This window comes from Anser cygnoides, chromosome 3 (assembly GCF_040182565.1).
Source record: "Anser cygnoides isolate HZ-2024a breed goose chromosome 3, Taihu_goose_T2T_genome, whole genome shotgun sequence".
In the NCBI taxonomy this organism is placed as follows: Eukaryota; Metazoa; Chordata; class Aves; order Anseriformes; family Anatidae; genus Anser; species Anser cygnoides.
The window spans coordinates 103,392,820-103,417,937 of NC_089875.1; the positions used below are offsets into that span (position 1 = coordinate 103,392,820).

Genomic DNA, 25,118 nt, shown 5'->3' on the forward strand with positions numbered 1-25,118 from the left:
AGAGGAGCAGTACTGTTTCCACCAGTCTTTATTACATTTCTTTTCTAGTCCAGAAGTCAGTACCACTGCTGAACCAAGTAATATTCAGTTGTGACTGATGACCATTTTATATGAATGATAGTCGGCTTTTATGAAAAGTTAAATACAGTACATAAATAGATAAACATGATAAATTAATTATGCTTAGTATATTCAGAACTTAAATATTCCTGTTTCAAAACAATTCTATGTGATCTGAATGTAGGCATCAGGATGACTGAGCACAGCTAGCTGACTATTGTCCACTACACAGGTCCTCTTTTCCTCATCACTCTTACTATGTTCATCATTCATGGTCACTTCAGAACAGACCATCAGAGTTGTAAACAAAATCCATAAAACTGAGCATCCCAGATGTTGTTCCAGTTTACTTCAGGGAACAATCAGTCTTTTGGTGAGGAGAACATGAAATGGCTAACAGAAATCTCTGTATATAAGACTGAGAGTGCCAAAACTTTGTAGTTCAGCTTTCAAGGTACTTGTTTGAACTGTTGTTCTTAAGGACACTGATTAAGGAAACTGTTTATAGTAGTAAGAACTGTATATCAAATAAATATTTATATAAACAGGGGGAAGAATTTCAAATATTTCCCTTGTCATTTCTCTGTGCACATCTGTGTAACACGAAAGTTTCTTCTTGCTTACTCTTACCAATAACAGAAATCAGGAGTAACTAAAATGAAGCTAGTGTGACATGGTACAACTTGTTGGGTCAAAGGCTGTTCGTTCAGGAACTGATTTAATATGAACATCAAGTAAGCACCACATCAGGACTCTTCACTTACTAAGAGATGCTGACAGTAACTGGGTTTGTGCAACCCTTCAAGGCCTGAAAACTTCATCTTCCTCATTGCTGAACTACTACATACTCTTTGCACTATTTCCAAATCCAGTAGAGATATGAAACAGTCTGCTCTTACTTCTTCCTGTAACCAAGCCCTTAACCAGGCTATTACTTCATTTGGAGGGTCAAAATTAAGGTCTTTGTGGAATTCCCTTATTTAGAGTTTTTAATCTGTAATGATCATCTATGTGTGTCTAAATATGAATGAGATTTAAGCTTTCCAGTAATTGTCACACATTGATCACATGTAAATGTTTGTTTTTAGGGCCTACCAGCTTCTGCTTCTCTCATCTGCACACAGAAGAATGACATAGTGTCTCTCTAATGCGTATATATATATATACACACATACATTTATTTCTTATGCATACATACCTTATGCAGGCTCCTTCAAGTTTTGTTTGTTTGTTTGTTTTTAAGACAAATCCTTTAAAGGCAGTCACACAGATTCCACATTTAGCCATTCTATGAGGTTAAAATTATAACTGATTCATGACAATAGAGTAGCAAGAATGAGGAGGGGAAAAAAAAATAAAAAAATAAAAAGCAGTAGAACCCTCTAAGTACAAACTGTGAGAGAACAGAAGTCTCCAGAGATGAAGTTAAAAGAACAACTTTTACAAGTTCACCACAAGGAAAAGTGATAAATACGACAGGTTGATGTATAAATTAGGTGTGTGACTGGAGCTGAGGAAATATTTAGGCATAAAAAGGGCAGTACTTATGGCTTATCCCCCCAGGTTGTCATTAGAAGAGAACAGGAAGGATAGCCCGGATAGACAAACTAAGTAAACTGTCAGGAAAGAAGGAGGAGAAAAGGTCAGAGAGGAACAGAAAAAAATAAGCAGAGACAGGGTTGAAAGAACAGAAGCAGAGCTGGATTTGGGAGAGATCAGATAGATTAGGCAGTGAAGGTGACACAGGATGCATTGATATGGTCTTGTTTCCTGGAACAAGACAATAGTCTTGCCATAGCAGTCTGAAAACCTAGACAATGACCAAGTATGCAGCTGAATTAATAATGAAGCATTTAATCAGATAGAAGTAGACAAAAGATATGCATTGTCTTAGAGCTCAATGTAGAAACCTTCTGTGCTTCTTCAGTGTGATACTCATGGCTAGTGTGGAGACCGCATCCATATTTTTTGGCTATTTTTAAGAATAAGCATAAATGAGAGGCCCTTCCCATTGTGAAAACAGCTTTTAAACGCAAACTCACTTGCAAGTAGCCTACAATACTCCTTCTGGGAAGCTGATCCAGTGCCTCATAGATCTGCTAGTCTGAAATTCTCTTCTCATGTCTTATTAATTATTGTGCCAGTACTGCCCTTTAGGTTAAATATCTCTTTTCCCTACTGCATGTGTATATCTACATTCCAATATATTTACTGAAGCAAAAACACTGTTAAATAGAAGTTGTTGTGCAAGCATGTGTCTTCTTGAGTCCCAGCTAAGGATGTCAGAACCATGCCAGCCATTTTTTTCTTCATAGAGTTAAGTAACAGAGCCTATGGATCACAGCTTCAAAGGTGTGAGAAATTAAGTTCTTTGACATCATGTCTGAAAGCACATCTGTTCCCCAGGAGTTGATACACTCCAGTGAACAGTTTCCGTGATATACAACGTGAGATAGAAGGCAGGACACTTTCAGCAAGTTGTTAATTTAGAATTGCTTAGCTAGGTTAGGTCATTAAACTCAAAGTCATATCACAAAACACTTTTGTCCTTCCTGATTCTCTCTTGGGTGAAGAATGACTGAATGGGAGATTGAGAGAGATATCTACATTTCAGGAAGGATCTGGGCAGATTTTGCTTCTGATTTGTAGTCATTTACTGCTAGCAGTCATGAAGTCAGAACTCTGGGAGAAGGTATCTTAATTAAACAGAAGAAATAAACGTCTCTAATGAGATTAAGTCAACTACAGGACTGGAACCCAGCACACATATCTCAAAAGGAGGTGGTTAGGAAGCCCATGAAATGAACAAGAAAGGTGTCCACCAAGCTGCATGCCCACAAATATTCAATTGAGCATGCTTTAAAACCAGCTGTTGTTAGAAGAAATATATTTCCTTCTACTTTGCAATGTGTGCAATTAGCTGATTCCTGAAATGATCTTTTGACATAGCAAAGGACTCACTCTAAGCGAGTATGAACATTGAAAACACAGCATCAATGAAAGACCAAATCCCAGATGTTGAACTTCTACAGCTCCAAAATAGTGAAACAAAATAAGCACAGGAATGTCTCAGAAACATCTTAAAGGGTAGGTGCAGTACCAGGAATCACAGCACTGATTTTCCAGCTTAAATTTCAGCTGGATTTGTTTTATCTTTTCAGTATCCATCACTTTAGGATGTATCCACTACTATATTTTATCATATACTGGTATGGTATCATACACTGTTATGATAGCGTATTTTTATAGAAAGAAAAACAAAATCAATAAGAAAATAAATGGTTCAGATGTGAAAAATACACTTTGACGTTTTTTCACATATCAGAGCCTGAACAAAACAAAATACTAATAATATTAAATTCAGTAGAAACAGGAGTCTAAATAATAACAGAAAAAAAAAAAAAGTCAATCAAATGTGTATGAACACCTTTTATGTTCACAACAGCATAGACAATGGTCCTCCTCTTTTGAAAGAGAAGGAAAAACAAGTCCTTCATCTGTGTGGTTATTTGTATTACATATTTACTTATTTAGATTAATCCTACAGTTTTATTTTCTTTTCCTGTTGTTTTCTAGTCATAACACCCTGAGGAAGAACTATATTTTACTGTTAACACTTTTTTTTTTTTTTTTTTAAGGATTGGTATACTTTTTTGTTAATCAGGTAATCACTATAGGTTTTTAATTCTCTTTCCATAACTTTTCTATTCATTTTGTTTTCATAAATAAATGTAATTCTCCTGAAAAGTACAGGATTGGCAGTACTTTTAACTCAATATTCAACACAAATTCTATTAAGCCTGAATGCCTCGTGTGTTTTGGAGGGTACACCTCCAGGAGTGAGAGGCTAACTCATTCTTCATGCTTATTCAGTCCTTAGCCTTTCTACTGATACTTCCAACAAGGATGCCAATTAGCACTAATTAAGGTACTGGATTTTGTGATATGGAAGCTTTTACTAGAAACTGGACTGACATCATCTGCTCTTTTCACAAAAGACAGAAAACAACTGTCAAATGTTAACTCCTGGTGGTAGCCTAATAAAGGGAAATCCTGGATTTGTCTTAGGTATGGACATACACCTTTAGAAGGTCTGTATTTTGGCTTCAGCTTATGAAACACATAGTTTTATAACCAAGATATCCAACCTTACATTAAAAAAAAAAAAAAAAAAAAAAAAAAGATTTGAAAGAGCTATCTATGGAATGCTATATAATGCACACTGTTTTATAAAATGTGCTTAATAAAATTATGGTTATAAAAGGCCACAGAATATATATAACCCCATACCAATCACAAAGATTTTTAAAGCAGTATATATAGAATTATATTAGTCTGAATTAAATATTATATTAGTCTGAATTAAATAGAAGTTTTCCATACAAGTGAAATAGTCAGACTTCTTGGCCCACAAAATTATGCAAGAAAGCACAAAAGACAAAATTGATTTTTTCTCTTGAGGTTGGATGAAATACAGCAAGAAGAAAGTAGGCCCTGCACATGCTTGCATGCTTGCATTTAAATTTTGGTGAACTATTTCTTTTTCAAATAATAAATTATTGAAATTAAAGTTTTAAAAAGTTTTTTTTTTTTAATTTCACATACATACATGTACATCTGTCTATCAAACCTGCCACAGGAGAGTCAAAAATGTTTGTGAATGCATATTTTAAGAGAATTGTGCTCTAATTTGATTTATACAATAAAGGGGGGAGCATCCCTAATTAGCTGCAGTTATCCAGTCTTGTCAATTCTTAACTTCATTAAACCTGTAAGAACTAGACTTCAATAGTGTCAAATTGAAAGGGGACAAAACTAAGCAAAACTAAACACAACTTATTTTCAAATTTTATTGCGCTTGTCATGCTTACTTTGTTCTCCTTTGCTGTCACAAATTTTCTCTAGACAAACTCACTTCCTCCTCTCACTTTCTCAACCCAAAGGGAAACATTACCATATAAATTAAAGTGCAGAATATATCCTTGAACTTACTTATACTCTGGAAACTTAGCCTATATTTCCAACTGCCTGTAATCCACATTATAACCATCCACAATGCCAATTATTTTAGTTTGTTAATATGTATATATTGTTGATGTTACTCTTCAGCACACACAACTGATCCACTCTTTCTGACATCTTACTTTTAGAAATGTGAAATAGCAAACTTTGTTAATACCATTATGTGTTGATTGACATTGTCTATCAAAAGCCCACCCATCCACTCTCTCATTCCCCCTCCTCAAATGGACAGAGGTAGAAAATAAAATGAAAAGGCTCATAAATTGAGATAAAGATAGGGAGATTGCCCTCCAATTACCGTCATGCTCAAATTGGGGAGAATTAATTTAATTTGTTGCCAGTTAGAGTTGAATGGTGATAAACAAAGACAAAAACTAAAACACCTGTCCTTCATGAACCATTTTCCCAGGCTAAACTTCACTCCTCCATTTCCAAATCCTCTACCTCCACCCACAACCCTAAGTAGTGCAAGGGGAATGGGGAACAGGGCATAGTGGTCAGTCCATAATAGTCTACCTCTGCCACTCCTTCCTCATCACACTTATCCTACTCTAAAAGTAGTTCTTCTGTGGGCTGCTGTCCTTCAGGATAAATCTGCTTCAGCATGGAAACACCACAGACTTCCCTTTGAGGAAATATCTACCTGCTCTGGTGTGGGGTCTTCAACATGTTGCAGTATGGCTATCTCCTCTATCATGGTCCTCTCCATGGGAAATACCTGCCCCACTGTAGTCTCATCCACAGACTGTAGGGGAATCTCTGCTTCAACATCTACAGTACCTCCTCCCTCTCCTTCTCCTCTGATACAAGGTGTTCACAAGGTTGTTTCCCCCTCCCCTTCTTCTGTCACTCCACTCCAGCTTTGCAACACTTCTGCCCTTTCTTATGCGATCACAGAGGTTCCACAGAGCTGATGGGGTCAGCTATGTCCTGAGGTGTGTCCATTGTGGAGGCACCTGGCAGTGGCTGCGCCCAGCACGTGGCAGTGGCTGACTGCCTGCCACAGAGACCACCCCTGCAGCACAACACCTTTCTCCCCTCAGCACCTTGCCACCTACACCCAATGCACGTTGCTAAATATGTTGATTATCTCTTTTACAGGCATAGCTGAAAGATACTTGACATTGACCCCATTATGCAGACTTGCCTTCAGGTTAGAAAGAAAGACCTAAATCCTATTTACCTCACAACAGAGACCATAACACTTGGCATAATTGCATGGTAAAATTGTGAGTCTCTACCACCATCACAATAAAACCTAGCTGAGTAACATTATGGTGTTTATTTAAAATAATTGCTCATTTTTTATACCAAAGACCTCAACAACAATAATGCTGATAACGTCTATACAGTATTCGATTTTTCTGGTACTTAGTTGTTATCTTTTAACAGATCTTCCTCACTGTGTCTTTTATACAGAGACAAAGTTACACCAACATAACTGCTAAAAACTACGTCAGCCTCTGCAATACTCCTACAGTAACATCTGTGAGCTCAGGACGAAAAAGACTAAACATTGTATTCTGGCCTTCTTAACAAAATATATTCTGTAAGCAAAAAAGACATGTTAGAATCACCATTGCTAGTAGTACTCCAGTGGAGCTACCAACACATTATTTGTTTTTCTTAAATAATGAAAAACATGTTTGTTGTGACGTGAAGTATTCTGTATTTCTGTCCCAAAAATCTGATGGCTGCTTAATATTGTTATTGAAATTAAACAGGTGTCATGAACTTGTAAGTGCACACATTTTTTTTTCTTTCAACCATAGATTAGATGGATAACCATGTAAAACTATTAACTATCTAAAAGTAAGTTTCCCTACATACATTGTTTATTACTACAATGATCACTGTTACGCAGGTTGGGGGGGGGTAGGAGAACATAAAACAGGTGAGGCTTATGTTAAGTTTCCAGTAATCATTATATTTCTTATTCACTGAATTTTGTAACTTCATCTACGTGGCCTTGTAACACCCTAACAAATATTTTCACATTAAAGCACCAACCCAGATGAGACCACACTTGGGAAATAATCCCTGGGGTGGAAAAGAGGGTCACAGCATAGATTTAACCATCTGCCAAAGTGGATTTACAGTGTCTACAGTTAGCTAAGTTATTCACTGCAAATATACTCTGTGTGGAAAATAGCCCTTCTTTTCTTGCCATGCAAACTGACCTTGACCCTATCAAGAGTGTTCAGTATTCCTAAATCTTACCAGAGAGATTTTTAACAACAATTTTATCCCTCGTTTGTTCTTTAAAAGTACACCGTAAGGAATGAGCAGCTGAGAGTGGTCACTCAGGTCACACAGCAGCAGCTCAGTGCCCTGACCAGAGAAGAAACACAACCAATACTATATGGGCAAAGCCATCAGCTGTCTAACAGTAATGAGAACATGGTACAAAGCAAGTCCACCAGCAATGCATATGTTTAATCTGTTCACAAGATACATTTGTTGAATAGTTTGGAATAGCTAAAAAAAAATGAGAAAAATCTGTTCACACACAATTCACAAAGAGGGAACAAGGACAAATTTGCCAAACAAATTGTTTGCTATGCATAGATATCCCAGCTGTCCTCATTATCTTATTTACCCTGTTTAAATCTCCCTTCCACTCCTATCTTCTTGCTTGGTTTACCTGTCTCCATCATCCCTGCCTTTATCATGCCAAGTTTTCTCAAAGGCATGGTCATTTTTGTATCTGAAAAATGTATTCTTCTACTCGCACTTATTTTAATTTTTATTTATTTATTTATTTATTTTTATCTCAGATAGTTTGGAATGAAATTGCAAAACAGTTAAACATAAAATAAAAGCTTATAGAAATCTTCTTATGGACAGTGTGACATTAAGTAACAAGTGCCGGTAAAATGGCTGCTTTCTCTGCAGACAGACACATTGATTAGAATTTTAAAGGCACAGAAACTAAAAGTACCCAAATCTCCAATTGTATAAAATATTGCTGCTAAAATGAAAAAGAGTAAACAAGTGAGTGCCATGCAATCAGTACACCAACTCTGCAACAGTCTTTCTCTGCGACTTTGGGAAAAGGCACATGGATTCCTCTCTGTAATATCATCAAGCCTGTCTTGAAGGACTGTGGTGAAGATAAAAACATTAAAGATTGCCAGGTGCATAGGAATGATAGAAATGGGATTACATTGAACATACATAGATCGCATGTAAATATTAGAGTGAGAATGCATATGTGCATGGATGTACACACATACAAGGTAAAAAATGACAGGTGGGGGAAGGTATGCTCAGAAAATTGACTCTAAGGCATCCTTTACATTTTGGAAGAGAAATCTTTTCATGTTGGAAAATTAGGACATCAGTCCCACTTGGAGGCATTTGCCTTATGGAGCAAGCAATACAACTGACTTCAACAGTCAGGGATGTTGTTCATACTTAACATGGATTAATTGCAACATCCATGATATACATATAGAACCTTTTTTCTCCATCTTTCTAGTATTGATATGCTTCTGATACAATTACATTTTGAAAAGGGGGAAATGGGAATAGTGTGTGGGAGTCAGACAATTTTAAAACAAGGAGAGCAGCAAGGGACATAAGTCAGGAGAGACAGATAAAGCAGGCTGTTCACCCCGCTGGGACTGCAATTGCTGCAAACACGAGAGTCAGAACATAGAGCTTCACTAATTTTGTGTGTATGAATAGTAAATGCTTTCAATTTGAAGCAGCATTTACATGCAATTTAGCTACATCAGTTCCAATTTTGCTATTTTTTTTCATAGCCAGTCAGCTTTATTGTTAAAAAATGTTAGGGCACAAACATGTACAACAAAGTGCATGCGTAAGTTGTAAACAAGCCCTCTGGAACAACTCAGAATGGATCATCCAGCCCTTGGTGAAACAGAAGCAAATAGCATTGCTCTAGATTAATAGCACAAGGCTTGAGGAGAAAAGAAATCACCTACTAAATCTTAGCTGTTGAGTTTCTAACGAAAGGGATAAACATTTTGCACATCAAATGGGTATGAACATCTTGAAAATTACATTTCTGTTAGAAAAATTTATAATCACTATAATAGAAGGAGCCCATAAAATTACTGTGACTTAAAAATAAATAAATAAATAATCTTTTTTTTTTTTTTTTCAAATTTCTTACTTATAGCACATGACAGAATGTAGTGGACAGCCAGTCTAAGTCTATTAAGGTAAAGACAGTGACTCTTAAATCTTTCAAAGGCCAAAATACTCAGCTTGATGATCGTTAATAACCCTACTCTATTCAAGGGGAATATTCATATTTTCAGGTTAAGCACATGCTAAAAAGCAACACCAGTATATTAGATGGCTTCTTCTTTGGCAACCACATGTTTAAACATTTCAAATGTCAAATAAAGGTGAACAGAAAAGGTGTAATAAACGCATTCAAAAACTGAATCCCAAATTCATAGGAAAAAAGGAAATAAGTACAGATTAATTTATCTTTGGAACAATAATTAAAGATTTTTTTCCTCTTTTACTTAGTTTGCAAATTCCATCCATCCTTTCCAAGTTCCATACATAGTAATGGGTTGTACATGTGGATACTTGTGAAGGCATCACCTATCAGAAGCTACTCTTTGATTATATGTCATGAAAAATAATTTAATGGCATATTTGTTATTTGATGTATTGTAGGTTAACTCATTGCTGCTTTAGACTGCCTCAACCCAAATCTTATGGACAGTTACTGTATTCTGCAAGCTATCAAGTAAACCATAGCTCTCTGCGCTTCCCAAATGCTTACCGCTCACTTGTAGTCGTATACTCTACTGTCTGTCTTCCAGTCTCTAAACTCTCTCCTCCTCCACAACTGCTTTGCCAAATTTAATCAGGTCACTTGCGAGAAGATATGAATTAATATAGGAGTATTCTCTCTCTGGCCTCTTCGGACCAGTTAAAATGATCTTCTCTACCTCAAAACATCCTCTAGAGGCCACTGTCTGCCCAATCATCCTTATCCAAGAGGTCAAACACTCCCTCTGTACACTCTATACTTGCTCAAGAAATGTTACTCCTTCCCAGTTGCCTTAGAATTTGATATATCTTTACTGTGGTCTCCTGTTATTAAGTGACCTACTGTCGGTCACTAAAACATACGTAAACATTTAAATTCACTGCAAATTCTTGTTATCTACCAGTACCGCTTATCTTTAGTTAGTTCAACATAAACTCTTCTTATGACAGTCTTGTTTATAAAATCCCTACAAAAGTAATCAGGTAACAACATAAATTTGCTGTTTATCAGAAGCAATTTCTTCAAAGTCTAAAGGGACATTTTTGCCGTTATTGAGTACGTTTGCATGCATGAATGTGAACTTTAGTGAAAAAGAACTAAACCTAATGACAAGGTCTTTCCAGTACTCCCAATGAACCAGATTAAAAATGCCTGTCCAATCAAGAAATTGTAGATTATTAGCATCCAAACTGCTGAAAGAGTTCAATAATGTTATAGTCCAAAAGAACTGTAATATGTAGCCTAAGTTCAAGCTTATTATTGTACTCTTAAGGAGGATCATGGTATTTCAACCTTCTAAACTACTTTGTGTGACAGAAAAATATAAAGGGCATACCTTTGTCATAAATAAGCAATGCCTTCAGAAGTGGAAAGAAACTGGTCAGTCAGAACATGCCGAGATGATTCAGCAAGTGAAACAAACCCCATGCTCCACACAAATACTCCAAACTTCCACTACACAGTGGGAGAATTCTTCTCTAATCACTTGGCAATCACTTTGAACTTGAAACTGAGAAAGATACAGTCACCTGGCTTCTTAGAAAGAGAAATCTACATACTGCTTTAGAACATTGGTCTGCCTTTTTCAGCATCCTGTCTTTAACTGTTTCCAATCATGGATATCTCAGAGACGTTTCAGAAAATATTTGCTTTAATCAAATGTTCTAAAAAATAAAGCATACAGAGGGGTAGCTAATTGCACTAAGTTCTGCAATACGATATTGCAGAGTTAAAATAGCTTGAACATGTTGAATGTGGTGTAGACATCCAGGTCTAGTCCAAGAAGAATCTGAACAAAAAATTTACATTCTCCATTCTACACACTAGCCAATTATTATCTTTCACATTTCATACAAGCCCCAATATATATATCTTTATATACATAAAGCAGAGAACATATTCTGAACTAATTATCAAAAGATTTCTTTGAGCTGTTTGTTTCCTAAGTAATCTCAATTCCTGTAGGAACAGTCTTTCTATATCAATGTGTTAATTTGCATTTGATTAGATTTAAGTGCACATTGTTTTATGGTCATTATGACACCAGGCGATTCCGATCTTTCTGTGGTAGTGACCCGTCCTCTGCATTAATTACTAAACTTTTTTATCAGGAAGGATTTTATAATAATCTGAAAAGCTGGTACAAACATTAGAACATACTAGATAAAGCATAAATCCTTTACAACCTCTTCCTTTCAATAGTTTGAATGTGCATATCACTGATGGTGTCATATTTAATCTGTAATAAAGAAATGTGGCCAGACCTTGACAGAAATACTTGGGAAATTACTAATTTCAGGTCTGTGTGTCTTAGAATGAGATCTAAGAGTGAGGTTCACTGTTTAGCCTACAGTATATCTAATATGGAGCTCTTATTTTTAAAATATTCTTAAGAATTTCACCGTGTCCAGAAATTGTTCCCCAAATTAAATCATCATGAAAACACAATGCTTTTTCTTTATTTTGTAGATAGACCTTAAGAGAGATTTTTTTCCGTACCATTCCTAAAATCCTACAACTTCAATGTTATTAGTAGGGCTTACATACACATCATAAGTCATAGAGGATATTAGAGGAAGCCTTTGATAATTAATCATTACAAGATTTTGAAAGATTATGGGTTCAAATTCTAAATGTCCACATGCATGAACAAGTTGCTCTGGAATAACAAGTTAACTTGATCCATGGTAATTGCTTGAATGTGAAGTTTTACTTTGCAATAAATGTAAATTAAGATAAATCATCCTTCACTGAATGGGCTGAGTACTCAGTGAAGACTAGTTAAACTACCTGGATTAACCTCATCTTTGCCAGAGGAATGAAGCACACACATACAGATAATGTGGTCGACAAAAAAAAAAAAAAAAATCCTTTCATGATTCCTGCATTGTTAGTTGAGTCATTTGGACTCTTCTCTTTCTTTGATAATGCTGAGGAATATGAAAGAGAATAGTAAGCATCTGCTTCCATTGAAAAGTTATTTGGTTATTAAAATGATGAAGATCAGGCTTGGGTTCAGATTTACTTAAAGGAAAAGAGAGGATGAGGAAAAATAAATGTTCTGTAGCTTCCCGATTGCTACTGCCTGGTGTCCTGCTCATGTGACGCATTGCTAGTTAAATGGTTACATCACTCATTTCCTCACCTACACCAGCATTGCATCAGCACTCATACTCATGCTTCAAAAAAAAAAAAAAAAAAGACCTTGAAAGACCTTGACATTTGAGTGTTACAGTAGCTGGCATCTCCTCCTACTGATACATCTTTTTTTTTTTTTTTTTTTTTTCTTTCTTTCAAGGAAGACAAACAGCTCAATGCATTCAAATGGATAGTTCGGAAGGGCAAATTGCCCCACATCACTTCGGAATAGATCACATAGTCGATAAAAGGACACAGAAACTAGCAAAATTCACTGACAAATGCATTGCAAATATGGCCTGCATATTTACAGTCTGCTCCAAAAAGTATAAACAAGTCATATGAAAGACTAAGCACAACATAAATTCTAAGTTATTAAATTAAATGCAAGCATTTATCCAAGGAATGCCCATTAGATGTCCGTTTTATAGTATCTTTCTTCTGCAGTAGAACATGACAGTTCAGGACAGCCAGTGAAAAGTACCCAGCTGGAACTTGTTGGGCTCAACGTATAAAATATTAAGTGAGGAACAATGTTATGTACTACACAGGAGACCAGACTTGTGACCTCACAGTCTCCTACTTGACTTAAAATATCTGAACTATAGCAAGTGTTTGAAGACTTGTGGGGGATTTCTATTTCAGATGTAAAGAATGCAGGTGAAGATCAGCACTTTGAATTGAGCATTCCTGGAAACAAAGTTCAGAGGTGGCATATTACTTGGAAAATCAGCAATAATCCTTCCTCTTCCCTTGAAAATGGGAAAATTCATTTCCAGATTTACTGTGTCGGGTGGGGATCATTGAGAAATAACACTGAACAAGGCACAGATACTATCATCCTGCAAGAATGAAGAGTGAATCCCCTTGGCTAAATGACAGTCTTGGAGGTAATTAAGGGAATTCTATCACCATCAGACTGTACAGCAATACAGCTTTTAAATTCAGTAAAAGAAGGCAACCAGTGAGACAGAAGGAGCCATCATAAGACAGCTGAGGCCAGCAGCCTCTTTCTACAAGACTGCCAAATTCTACCCAGTGCAGGCTTACACTGAATAAAATATTCATTGAGACTATTGTGGCCTCCTGCCAACTCTAATAACCTTTCTTGGGCCCATGGTGGAAAACACACAAAAACAAGAATCCTCAGAGACATGTTACAAAGCTACATTTGAAAAGTCTACTCTGGACTATGTTCTTACCACACTACCTAACAATTATGGGAATATTTCTGTGGGAATACAGGTCTGTGCAAAGATTTTGAATTTGAACTTCCCAAATGTAGAAATTTCACATGTAAACTTCCCTAAACAGTCCTAATAGGACTGCTTTCGGATATAAGATTACTTTTCAATCAGAGCTGCCCTTTGTTACGAGAACTGTTAATTCCCTCTCCACCACTCTTTAACATCAAGTTTTAGTTCAGAATGTCTGAGAACATAAAACTTTCCATTGAGGTTCAATAGCACGGTCTTGCAGGCTCTGAAATCTATGTGGTACAGCATTATAATGGATTGGTGTTTCACCTCTAAACATTTGGTTGCTGTCCACTTAGGATAAAAGACATAAGTGAATGTAAAGATCTTACCTATAGTCCTTGACTTTATCTCTGTCACAGAAGCACTACTCAGTCTGCACTATTTATACTAGCGTATATCACTACTATAGATGCTATAGTGACATAGTAGGGGAACTGTCTTGCCAGCACTACAGTGTATGAGCAGTACAGGTTGAGCAATTGCATACTCCCACCTGCACTATACTTAGTTCTAGCCAAAACTAATCATTTCCAAAAGACATCTACTAAAGTTCATTTCCTCTCAAAATACTGACTAATGGTGAATATCAATACAGCAAACTGATAGGATATATTACTTGACTATACCTGTTTCACATACTGAAAGAGTTTAACTTTAAGGAATTTGTGACCTATAAAATGTTCACTGAAAATAATGATTAATTAATTATAAAAGTGCATACATTTGCTCCAATTACAGTATTTAACCTTATTGTTGTGCTATAGCAAAGAGCTAGGCTTTCTGGTGTGTTGTTGTTGTTGTGTTTGTTGGTTTGTTGTAGTTCTGTTTTTTTTTGTTTGTTTGTTTGTTTGTGTGTGTGTGTGTTTTGTTTTTGATTTTGAATTTTTGTGGGATCCATATAAATCACTCTTAAAGATGGCTTCCTTTCTGGAGCCCTTTCTCACATTTGCAGTGCCCCTCAACCTCAGGCATCTGTCGTAACAACATCTATGCTCATAGCACGGGAGAAGGTGAAGGGCTTCATCGGAAGCAGATGCCAAAACTCTCTTTATGTGGGCTGCAGCAGAGTGATCATCCATTCTCAGCTGCAGTACGACCTGACTGCTGTCCTGGAATCTTCCCCAGCCACAGCAGGTTCAAGGACAACATGCCGTTCAGAAGCAGAAGCCATGATTCTGCTGATCAGTCTGTCTCCCACACTGCAGAAAGTGCTGATGGGAAGGCAATTACACAAGCTCAAAGGGACGGATTTTGGCCTCAGTTGTCCTTATGTCAAATCAGTAACAGTTATTGCATTATACAGGGCAGAAAAATGACTTATTTTTATAGCTTCATTTTGTCTTTTATTCAATTATTTTCAGTTTTTATACAAACATAATTGCACAACAGAAACACAACTGATATTTGAAAATGGCAGTTCTGAGGAAGGAAAATACATAAATAAATAACATATTTCCAACATATCTTTATGAAAAGCCTGATCTATAAGCCTTGGAATTCTTTCCAATAATGAATGACCACTGGATCAGGCACAAAGAACCACAAATGGGATTACAGACATCTCTAAGCTACCCCGTAAGATGCAAAAATGCAGTGCCATCAGAAAAAGAAAGGACCAGGAGAATATGGGAAAGGGAAGATGTGGGTGCGTGAAAAGAAAAGAGCGTATGCAAGAAGAAATGTCTAACGAAGTCTACAAATTTGTTTTTCATATTAAACAAACTTTTCTGTAGCTTATCTTTTGTTGACTCCTCTGTAATTCATCTTGCCAAATTTTATAAAAGATCTCAAAGCATTAGTTCTAATTTACTTACTAAACTTACTGACAGTATCTTGACTGTCTGAGGTAACTCAGTTTCAACATGATTTTGACATAGAATTACTTGCAGCGAGCACAAAACCCTATCCAGGAAAGTCCTTTGCACTCATAGGCTACTATGTTAAATTGCCTATGTAAGCAAATATGATTATCTGCTATCAGTCTTTGACCACAGGATCTCTTATCTCATACAACAGTTGCTTCAGTTGTCCTGAAGCTCTTCCTGTCTCTTGCAGAAATCCTTCATTCTTTCATATATTCACCAGTGTCAACTACCATTCTTGAGTTTTGTGTCTCCTGCCAGCTCAAACTATTTGTCTTCACTATTTGTCTAAAAAATAAAAGATAAGTCTTTCAATATGGAATATCTAGTGTATCTTTGAACACGTACAACTGAGGCCTAACCAGTAATCAAGACCAGCTAGCACTCAACAAACTATACCACTATTTCAAACATGTATAGATGCAGAGATAAGTATCACATTTAGATCTCTAAATTCCCACCACAAATATTGGTTCTAAGAAAATTGTCTACCTTCACTGCAATTAAAAGTAGCAGCCAGTGGAGCAATCAGTTCCTACAACACACACAGTTCCATCCCACACCCTTTGAGTACAAACTGAGAAAGAGGACATTTACTTGCTCTTTGAGGAACCTCTCCTACAGTCCTGGATTGACTGATACCCTAGGCACTACCAAAATATAAACATTAAACAGCCAAGAGATCCTAATGACTTTAGGTATCTTTAGTGTTTCTGTGGAGATTGACTCAGAGGGACCATTACACCATACTTAAAGTTTGTACACTTTCAGACAACAGCTGCTTCCTTTAACTTCTGAGAGAAGGGAACCTTCCTGTACTGAATCAAAGAAGGACTTTGGTTTTCAAAGACTTGCCTATTTTCAAAATATATTACTTAGAGTAAACAAATACTACAGAATAGTTACCTTTCTCTCTAAAATTTTCATTATGATACTCCTAGATTTTCAGAGTTACCACAATGCAACTAATTCTGCCAGATGTTTACAGATTTGCATATATTTTATTAGAATTTGACTTGTGTCTTTGCAGCAGTATTTTCCCCTGTAAAAATTCATAGTTCTCAAGCGTTTGCTTTCCTAAGAGATTGCCCCAAGCCAAAGATTAATTTAATCAGAGCTTAGACTTTTTTTGATTTTGCACCTTGATGAATTAGTCAGCACCAAGTTCCACACTGCTGTGACTTGATCATTACCAATAGATGCAGTCGCTAGCTAGTCTTCACCTGCTCTGCATTTATTGAAAGACAAGATCAACCTTGTTCAATAGTCAGATCCTTCAGTTTCACTTCATTGTACTGCTTTTCTTTTCTGTATTTCTCTGTTTTTCTTTTGCAGCTATGCAGTTACAGGAAAGAAAGATTCACAGGACCTCAAAAGGTCACCTTACCCATCCCTTTGTCCCAAAGAAAGATCAAATATACCAAACTGTATTACCTAATTACTAGAAGTAAATATTTTTTTTTTTTGTTTTGAAATAAATCTTTTTTTCCTACCTCTGATTTATAAAACAGAGTGACCACACAGTTTTTCTCTAGGGTACAAGAAGCAAACCATTTCACTTATTCCAAGAAAGAACAACAACTGCAGATTGTAACTAAAAAAAAATTGACATATTCCTAAACTTTCATTTCAAGAGTATTTTTATCAAAATCATTTATTCAGGAATTTTATAATTAACTAAGACGTCTGCCAAATTTTGAGCTTGCCACAGAGTCCCATGCCCATACGTTACAAAAATCAAAGATAATTACTGCTTAAATTGTTGAATGATGAAGGAACACTGAGTCTTCAGTAAGGACTACACTGTACATCAAAGAGATGTCCTGGTATGGAAAAGCTTATTTTCAGCAATGCCCTGCACAGGATCATTTACACACCTGTATTTGAGACAAATGAGAATTATGCCTCACCTACAATCAGAATAGTGTATTTTATCTTATCATATCAACAGTGGGCCTGATCTTTGCCTTGCACATACTGATGTAGATCATGACTAACAACGGAGAATTAAGTTCACATCACTATGCAGTAAGTATGAGATTGTACAGTAACCGTTAAGTATACACAAATTAACGTCAACCAGTTTTATCTTTGTGGTTACTGATACGGAGTACATAAAGAGTATTTATGTTTTTTACTTTTTTAAAAAAGGGACCCATATTATTTCACTTTGAACTCCACAGTGAAAAACAAGGCTTAAGTTCCCAAGTTAGCCAGTTATGTCAGCGCCATGTTCTTCACCTGCAGCTGACCTTGACTCACACTAAAATAAGTCTTCTCTCCACAGCATGTCTAATGTGAATGTTATTATTACTAGTAGCCCAAGTCATGAAACTAAACACCTTGTGCTAAATGCTGTTAAAAAAAAAAGGTCCCTGTAGAAAAAGTACACCTGCCTTGTCCACAGAGCTTGAAAATAAAGATTCAAGTGGTGCCACATCTCACTATCCCCTATGACTCTTTCTTTATCTCTTCTTGACATTGCCGAGAACAATCTCATTTTGACTGAGTGAAAAACAGATGTCAATGCATGTGTGATATCATGTGAAAAAATATCAAAATCTCAAAGGTGAGTGAAGATTCTATAAAATGCTAAATCATGTCAAACCTGAGAGCATTTTGAAGTTAGAAATATGCCTGAAGGCCTGCTATAAAAAGTACACTTGTGGTTTTTTTGTGTGAAAAAAACTCTGTCTCTTTAAAAAGACCTCAAAAATACTACAGTTTTGAATTTAAAAATATTTGTATATTTGTTTGTTTGTTTGTTTGTTTCTTATTGAAATTAGTACCTGTAGTCTGTTTTCATGACTGACATTCTGCCAGGTCTGCAGTGTGCTCTCCAAGTTAGCCAAGTTCTTCTTGCATTAGTATCCAGATGCTTTCAAAATGCATAAAACCACTGGGTACATTAAATTTCCTAGTAGAGTTACAAAGAGAAGTGCTTGATCCTTAATGTGCTAGCTGTGTCCAAGGTCCTGTTTGTTTGTTTGCTTTCTGTATAGCGAAATCAACCTATCTGTGTCCTATGAGTAGAAAATGAAATAGAATCATATTTTTTCCTGTTTTTATTTTTATATAAGGCAGCTCCGTGTCATTTCTGATACATGAAACAAATAATTCTTAGGGTCAACATAGATTAGCATAAAGGTAAACAGGAGACAGAGCAGCATTATGTTTCTTGTGGAGACAGAAAAACAACCTGTTTTCATTATTCTATAGTGTCACTACTCATATTAAAACCAACATAATCCTTAATAAAAAATAAAGATTTATTAAACAAATATATAATATGAGCACTCCTACCTCAGTTTTATTTCCAAATTGTATTTACTGAAGTGCACACCTCCTTATTTTGTCCCACTCCTCTGGACCTTATGACTTTTTTCATAATTTCTATTTCTGTTATTCTGCAAAAGAGTTCAAAATGGAAAGGACTTATTTGGCCATCCATTGTCTCTTTCCATTGCTGTTGACTTGTTTCCTACTGTATCTTTTCTAACTTGAAATTCAAGTGTGATCTTATGATTAAAAATAAAATCTGCTTTTCCCAGTAATTTTCCAGAACAGAAAAATGAGTTAGGTATTTTAAAGATATTTTTCACTGACACCGGACTTCAGTTTTGCATTTTCCTCCCACCTTTCTGACCTGTGCATATGTTGTGGATTCCCTTTCACCACCTGATCCAACAAAAGAGTCAGCTCTTGACTCTAGGGACTTTTCTATCCCCAGTGACATGTTGGAGATGCCAGAAATAAAATTACCAATCAGAGCAATAAAGGGTGAAGTCAGCACAGTCATAGCAGCATACTCTATCTGGGCATTGGATCATTATGTTGAAACAAAGTTAGAGAACATGATTTAAATGCACTTTTTTTTTGCATAGCCTCTCACATCTTTCTGCAATACTTCCATACTATTCTGCAGACCAAATATTAGATCTTATTATGGCTCTCCTGATTCAAACCCCTTTGAGCAGAGGATTAGACTGGATTTCCAGATGTCCTTTCCACCCCAAATTTTTCCATGATCCTGCCAATTATGTACATGATACAGTCTCTGTATCAAAATAAACTCCTGGATGAGACATCAACTACTAAGACTACCAGTCAAAAACAGTGTTTTATTTTTGTCATCTAAGCAAATAAAACACTGTTTCTTCTACATTTCTTAAATTCTTAGATCAGAATACACACTTTGAACATTTCATTAAGCCATATTAGATAAAAATGTTTTGTGTCACTTTTTCATAACATGCTCTTAATAATCAACTCTTTCTCAAATAAAGCTTACTACAAAACACAATAGGAGTGAAACATGAATTATGTTTTATTCAACTAACTGAATTGCCTATCTTGGTACATTTCTGGTCCTTTTGAAATTCCATACTCAAGACTCTTACCAGAGTTTTAAGGGAAGAAACAGAAAAAGAAAAAAAAAAAAAAGGCGGTGGGGAAGAATCTTGTTTTCAGCTACACTTTGTACCTCCTAAATCCTCTATTCCAGCAAAACCAGCACAAAGTGAGTATAATAGAAGTACTGATCTACAGGGCCACATTTCCTTTGGGACTACTATCCAACCTGAAGAGATTAAAGCAAGCTCAAGTATATTTGCACACCTTGCACCCATACCTGATCAATTTGATGTGATGGAGACATACTCTTACTGGCTTATTAATAAATAAGTAGATGACAGAAAGGATGGAAAATTTGTTGAGTAGAATAAAGATGTAATCACACCCCGCCACCCAGTTCATCAGCCAAAGGCTAGTAAAAAGACTGATCTAACACTTTTGTGCCTGTTATTCTTTTACAATTTACTTCCCAGCTGGCATCATCAAACTGAAATCCCTTCAAGCTGTAGGGTCTGTCACAGTTGTAAGAAAAAAAAAATCAAACACAATATCATAATTTTTATGATGATCAGGGGAACCTGTACTTATCTTCCCTTCTAACTTTCTTTTTCTTGCTGGCCCAGAATAACTTTTAAAATATATATATACAGTTATATATATATATATATATAATAACAATTGAAAGAAAAGGGCAAAAGGATCAAGATAACAGTTCCCCGCAAAGCAGTGTACTTTACATGCAAAGTTATCTCTAATTTGCAAAAACATTCCACAAGACAAAGGAAAATGCATGATGTTACACAAGCAATGAACTGTATCCAAATCTATTTTCTGTATCTCTACTATGTAGTGACAAGCCAAGAAATTCTATAACTGCAAGTGAAGTTCAAATGATTACAGTTATCTTATTGAAAATAATTTTTTGACCATGCAAGCCCAAGTTGAGAGAATGGTGTGCTCTGATGTCTCCTAACCAGAGACGTGAGGCTTTCAGCAGTGCCTGCTGAGTACTTTGAAAAACAAGCCACTTTGTACCACACAAATTCTTCCAATTGCAGTTTAAGAAAGATTTTGACATATAAGATGAATTTATTTATTCTTGTTAATTTAAAATCAGATGGTTGGCAAGTCATAGTCATATGAGTTCAATGGGATTATTTGATTTAACCAAAAGTATTTTGGGTGTAATTGTAGTTGACTGTGCAATATAAGTTAAAAAAGTACCCCCAAGATAGAAATTTTCTAATAGAAAATCAGACTATTTTGGAAGGAAAAATATTCTGTGCTTTTTTTTCCCCATTGTTGTCACATTTACATTTTTTATAACAAGAACTCATAAATTTATTCAGTTTTAATGAAGGTTTATTTTATTATGTCTTGAAACTTAATTTAGTGAACCTGATATTTGACTTGCATGCCTAGACCTTGATTCTGTAGACATTTAAATTTAACTTCAAAGCAACAGATGAACTCCTATTCCAAGGTGAGTACATCATTCAAGAATCAGGATCATATTCTGCTATGATTGTCCATAAACAGCCATCTCGTTTTCTAAATCATGATTCCTCCCAATATACCTAGAAGGCATCTGCAATTATTAATAAATAATGTAGGAGGTTCTCAAGATTTGCAGCAATGTATTCAAACTTGTGTATTGTCTTGTATGATGCATATAAGTGTTTATGTACTTAAAGCAGTTGCATGCTCTTCATTTGCATGCAGATTTTTTTGAATTATATCAGTAAAATCTCTGTGCAGAGTTCAAGGAAGCAAAAAAGCTTCAAGTAAGATGAAGGAAAAGTGGCGACAACTGAATATATTTAAAAGATTATTTTCCAGAAGTAGTCAGGATCTTACCACAAATGATTACAAATCTAAAAGTCATACACAGTAAAGAGAAAGGTTGATTAATATAGATATCCCATCCCTTTCAGTTTGATACTGTTTTGATCATCAGTGTTTCAGGCACTTGTAAACAGGTACAGAAACTTTCCTCTGGAGAGGACAATAAAATATTTCTTGGTTTATGTCATGGGTGTGATGCCTCCTGAGGAAAGATTGTTTTCAGGCTTACCACAACCAAGATTTTTGTTAATCAAAAAATTACTTACAGAAGTGACATGCCAAAGTCAGACCTTCATTTGGGCAAAATGTTAAAGCAATCAATAATTCAACTGATAAAGCACTGGTTAATAATTATATTTTAAATTTAATTGCTTGGAAAGCAATACTGGAATAGTGTATAGGTTAAAATCTCACAAATCTAGAAACTAGTACACAATGCATCATTCCCCTGAAGAAATTACGAATGACTTCAGTAGGACTAGGATTAAGCCACTGGCTCTGGGAAAGTATCCATACAAATGTATTGTCTCCTTGTTCTAACATAGCTGTCTGGCAAATTCTTTTTACTGCTACCATGGCTCTAACATTTTGATGTTTCAGCAGAAAAATAACAGTTAAGTGTATGTGTGAACACTAGCTGAGACATTTTTAGTCATTTTAGGGTTATAGTTAACAGTCAGGTCAAAGCTTCTCCTTCAAAAAATGTTAAGCTATGATCTGAAATCTGTAATGCTCATATCGGAAAAGTCATAATATGTAACAACTATATATTTGTCATGAAAGCAGCTACTGATTCTGCTTTCTCAGTTTTCAGTCCTCTATGTTTATTTATTTGTTTTCTTTTTATCCCTCAGCTGGCCAAGACAAGGGACAGGTGGAATCTTGTGACTTATTTGCAAGGGTGAGTAAGAAAAGGCTTTTTTCTCTTATAGCCATTTGATTTTAAGTCCAGCCTACGGTAGAAACCTTTCCAAGAAACAGTTGTGCCGCTCTACAGCTCTTGGGAATGCCTTTTTTTAAGAATTCATGCTACATTGAAGGTCTTTACAAACACAGTGTTCTCCATAAATGGTTCCACTAGACAAAGCTATGTTGGAATTCTGGATAGTTAATGCAGTTTGCAGAAATTTGGAGGCAATGCAATGTGGGATCCCAGCATTCTGCCCAAGGAATTTTTAGAGTTTAGGTCCAGCTTCCTCAATTCTTATTTCCTTGTGCTTTTTCTTTTACTTTTGTGTGTGTGTGTGTGTGTGTGCCTGCAAACACCCCTTCTTTTTTCTTAACATCCCAATTTTCATGCTCACGTTATACTTCCAGTTTTCCATACTCATTCTATAACATCAGAAAGATATACAAACCAATGGAGTTCTTATGTCTGTTACAGAAGGCAGCACCTATCTTCTCTGCATGTGTAGAGCTTAAATTTAATCAGCAGATTTTTCAAAAAAGAAAGAAAATTAAAGAAAAGCAGATGATGGAGGCAAAAACTAAAAGTTGCCACAAAGTACAGGTATTTGCCTGCTGGGTAAACACAGTCAGATTTTTAGCCCTTGGAACACTCCTACCATGGCCAATAGAAGAAGCTAAGCTTTTAGATACAGGAGAATGTAATTCCAGCTCCTGTAATTGTGTGCTGAGAACATACTAACCTTCCAGTGAAATGCCTAAAAATCAAAGGTATTTGCATCCTAGAAAACTAGAGGCATACTGGCTCTGGGAATCTGTAAACCCTGATTGCTTCCATTGTTTAGCATTTTGGTGTTGAAAACTCTGTAATAAACATGATTATTGTAAAGGTGTAAGGGCTGATAATCTTGCAAAGTGTGGGAACGCAAAAAAATAAATTAGTAGGCAAGACATCCCATTTCTGCTTCTCTTAACTTTCATCTGCATAAACACAAATGACACTTCTGAGTTTTTGAATTAAGCGATGATGGCTCAATAACTGCAGTACAATTATGAAACCTATGTAAAGCTTGCATTTTTAGGAATGCTTTTGCAGTGCAGTAATGCAAAGACAGTTTTCTAAACCACAATATTTACAATGATACAGTTATTTTATTAACCATAGTTCTCAATAAATAAATAAATAAATAAATAAAACACCACTCTATCTTTTCTTTCCTAGCTCCTGAAGTGTCATCTGGAAATAAAGATACAGTAATTGCCCAATGGCTTCTGATGTAAATTTGGTAAATTAAAAAATACCTCTAAAACAAAAATGAAGATGTTTTCAGTGACAGTAGAGAGACTGGAGAATCTGAACATGAAAAAGCAATTATAGGAGCCAATCTGAATATAACTTCTAGAAGCTTCAGAAGCATACTCTCATATGTGTTATTGGCAACACTGCTTTGGATCTGCTTGTTCTGCTCTTTGAGTAAGCTATACTTATGACTGCTAAAAAAATTAGTTTCAAGTTATCCACATTTTGCTGAATATGGTGACAAGAACACATACAGAAAAAGAGAATTCCATATCAGTTTTTTAAGCAGAAAAAATACATCACAGTCTTCACAAAATAAAACTTTATTAACCATAACAAACATACAAAATGACAAATAAGAAGTGCAGGGTGCGTGAGTCATTAACATATGTGCACTCCTGTCATATGCCCTTGTTTTCCACTAGAGTTGGCTGGAAGTAAAACTGTGGCAATCTGTGCTGGCTCTTGGGCAGGTAGGAGGTAAAGAAAGAAGGTATATAGGATGAGATCTAGTCTACAGAACTGTTTATGAAGCACAATGGCTTCAAGGTACACTGTTCAAGTGTGCCTTTCCTCCAGACTGTTGTGTCACCAGGGCCAAACAGAACTATGGAAAAGATCTATCTTTTTCTTTCCTTTCTTTCTTTTCTTTCTTTCTCGTTCTTTTTTTTTTTTTTTTTCTTCTAATTATCATCTGGTGCTTCTCAACCAAGGTCACCGATAAACATCAACAATAAAACAAAACAAAAAAATATATTATTGGGTTGGAAAGGCCATAGATAAAAACTTCCACCTTTTTCCCATACATATGTTTTCTCATAAAATATGAAATGGGTCAGACTTGTGATGGACAATTCAGAAAGCTGGCATCCAGTGCATGGACTGCCATACATACCAGCTGTAAAATCATGGCAGTAAGTGTGACTGAACAGGCAATGGTCTGTTCATAAATTGCTGAGGTCCTGAGAAGGTTCTTCAGAGCAGATAAACCCACACATGTTACCAGCCTCTATGCAACAAGGCCTTCTCCAGAGCAGATGAAGGTGAGGCAGTATAACTGTAAAAGGAGAAGCAAAACAGGCCTTCCTAGAAACTCACTCTCAAAGTTGAAAGAA

At 35.9% G+C, this 25,118-nt stretch overlaps 1 protein-coding gene across 31 annotated transcripts in view; it reads right to left on the reverse strand.

The window, feature by feature from the left end:
• Positions 1-25,118, reverse strand: part of MYT1L (myelin transcription factor 1 like) — a 328,171-nt gene that overhangs the window by 289,374 nt on the left and 13,679 nt on the right. Inside the window, exon 1 of one of the 31 annotated variants that reach the window (XM_066994870.1) lies at positions 9,851-10,433. The exons of the other annotated variants lie outside the window; for them this stretch is intronic. The gene's annotated coding sequence lies outside the window, so the exon portion shown is untranslated. Of the gene's footprint in view, positions 1-9,850; positions 10,434-25,118 lie in introns of those variants that run through there. 31 annotated transcript variants of the gene reach the window in all.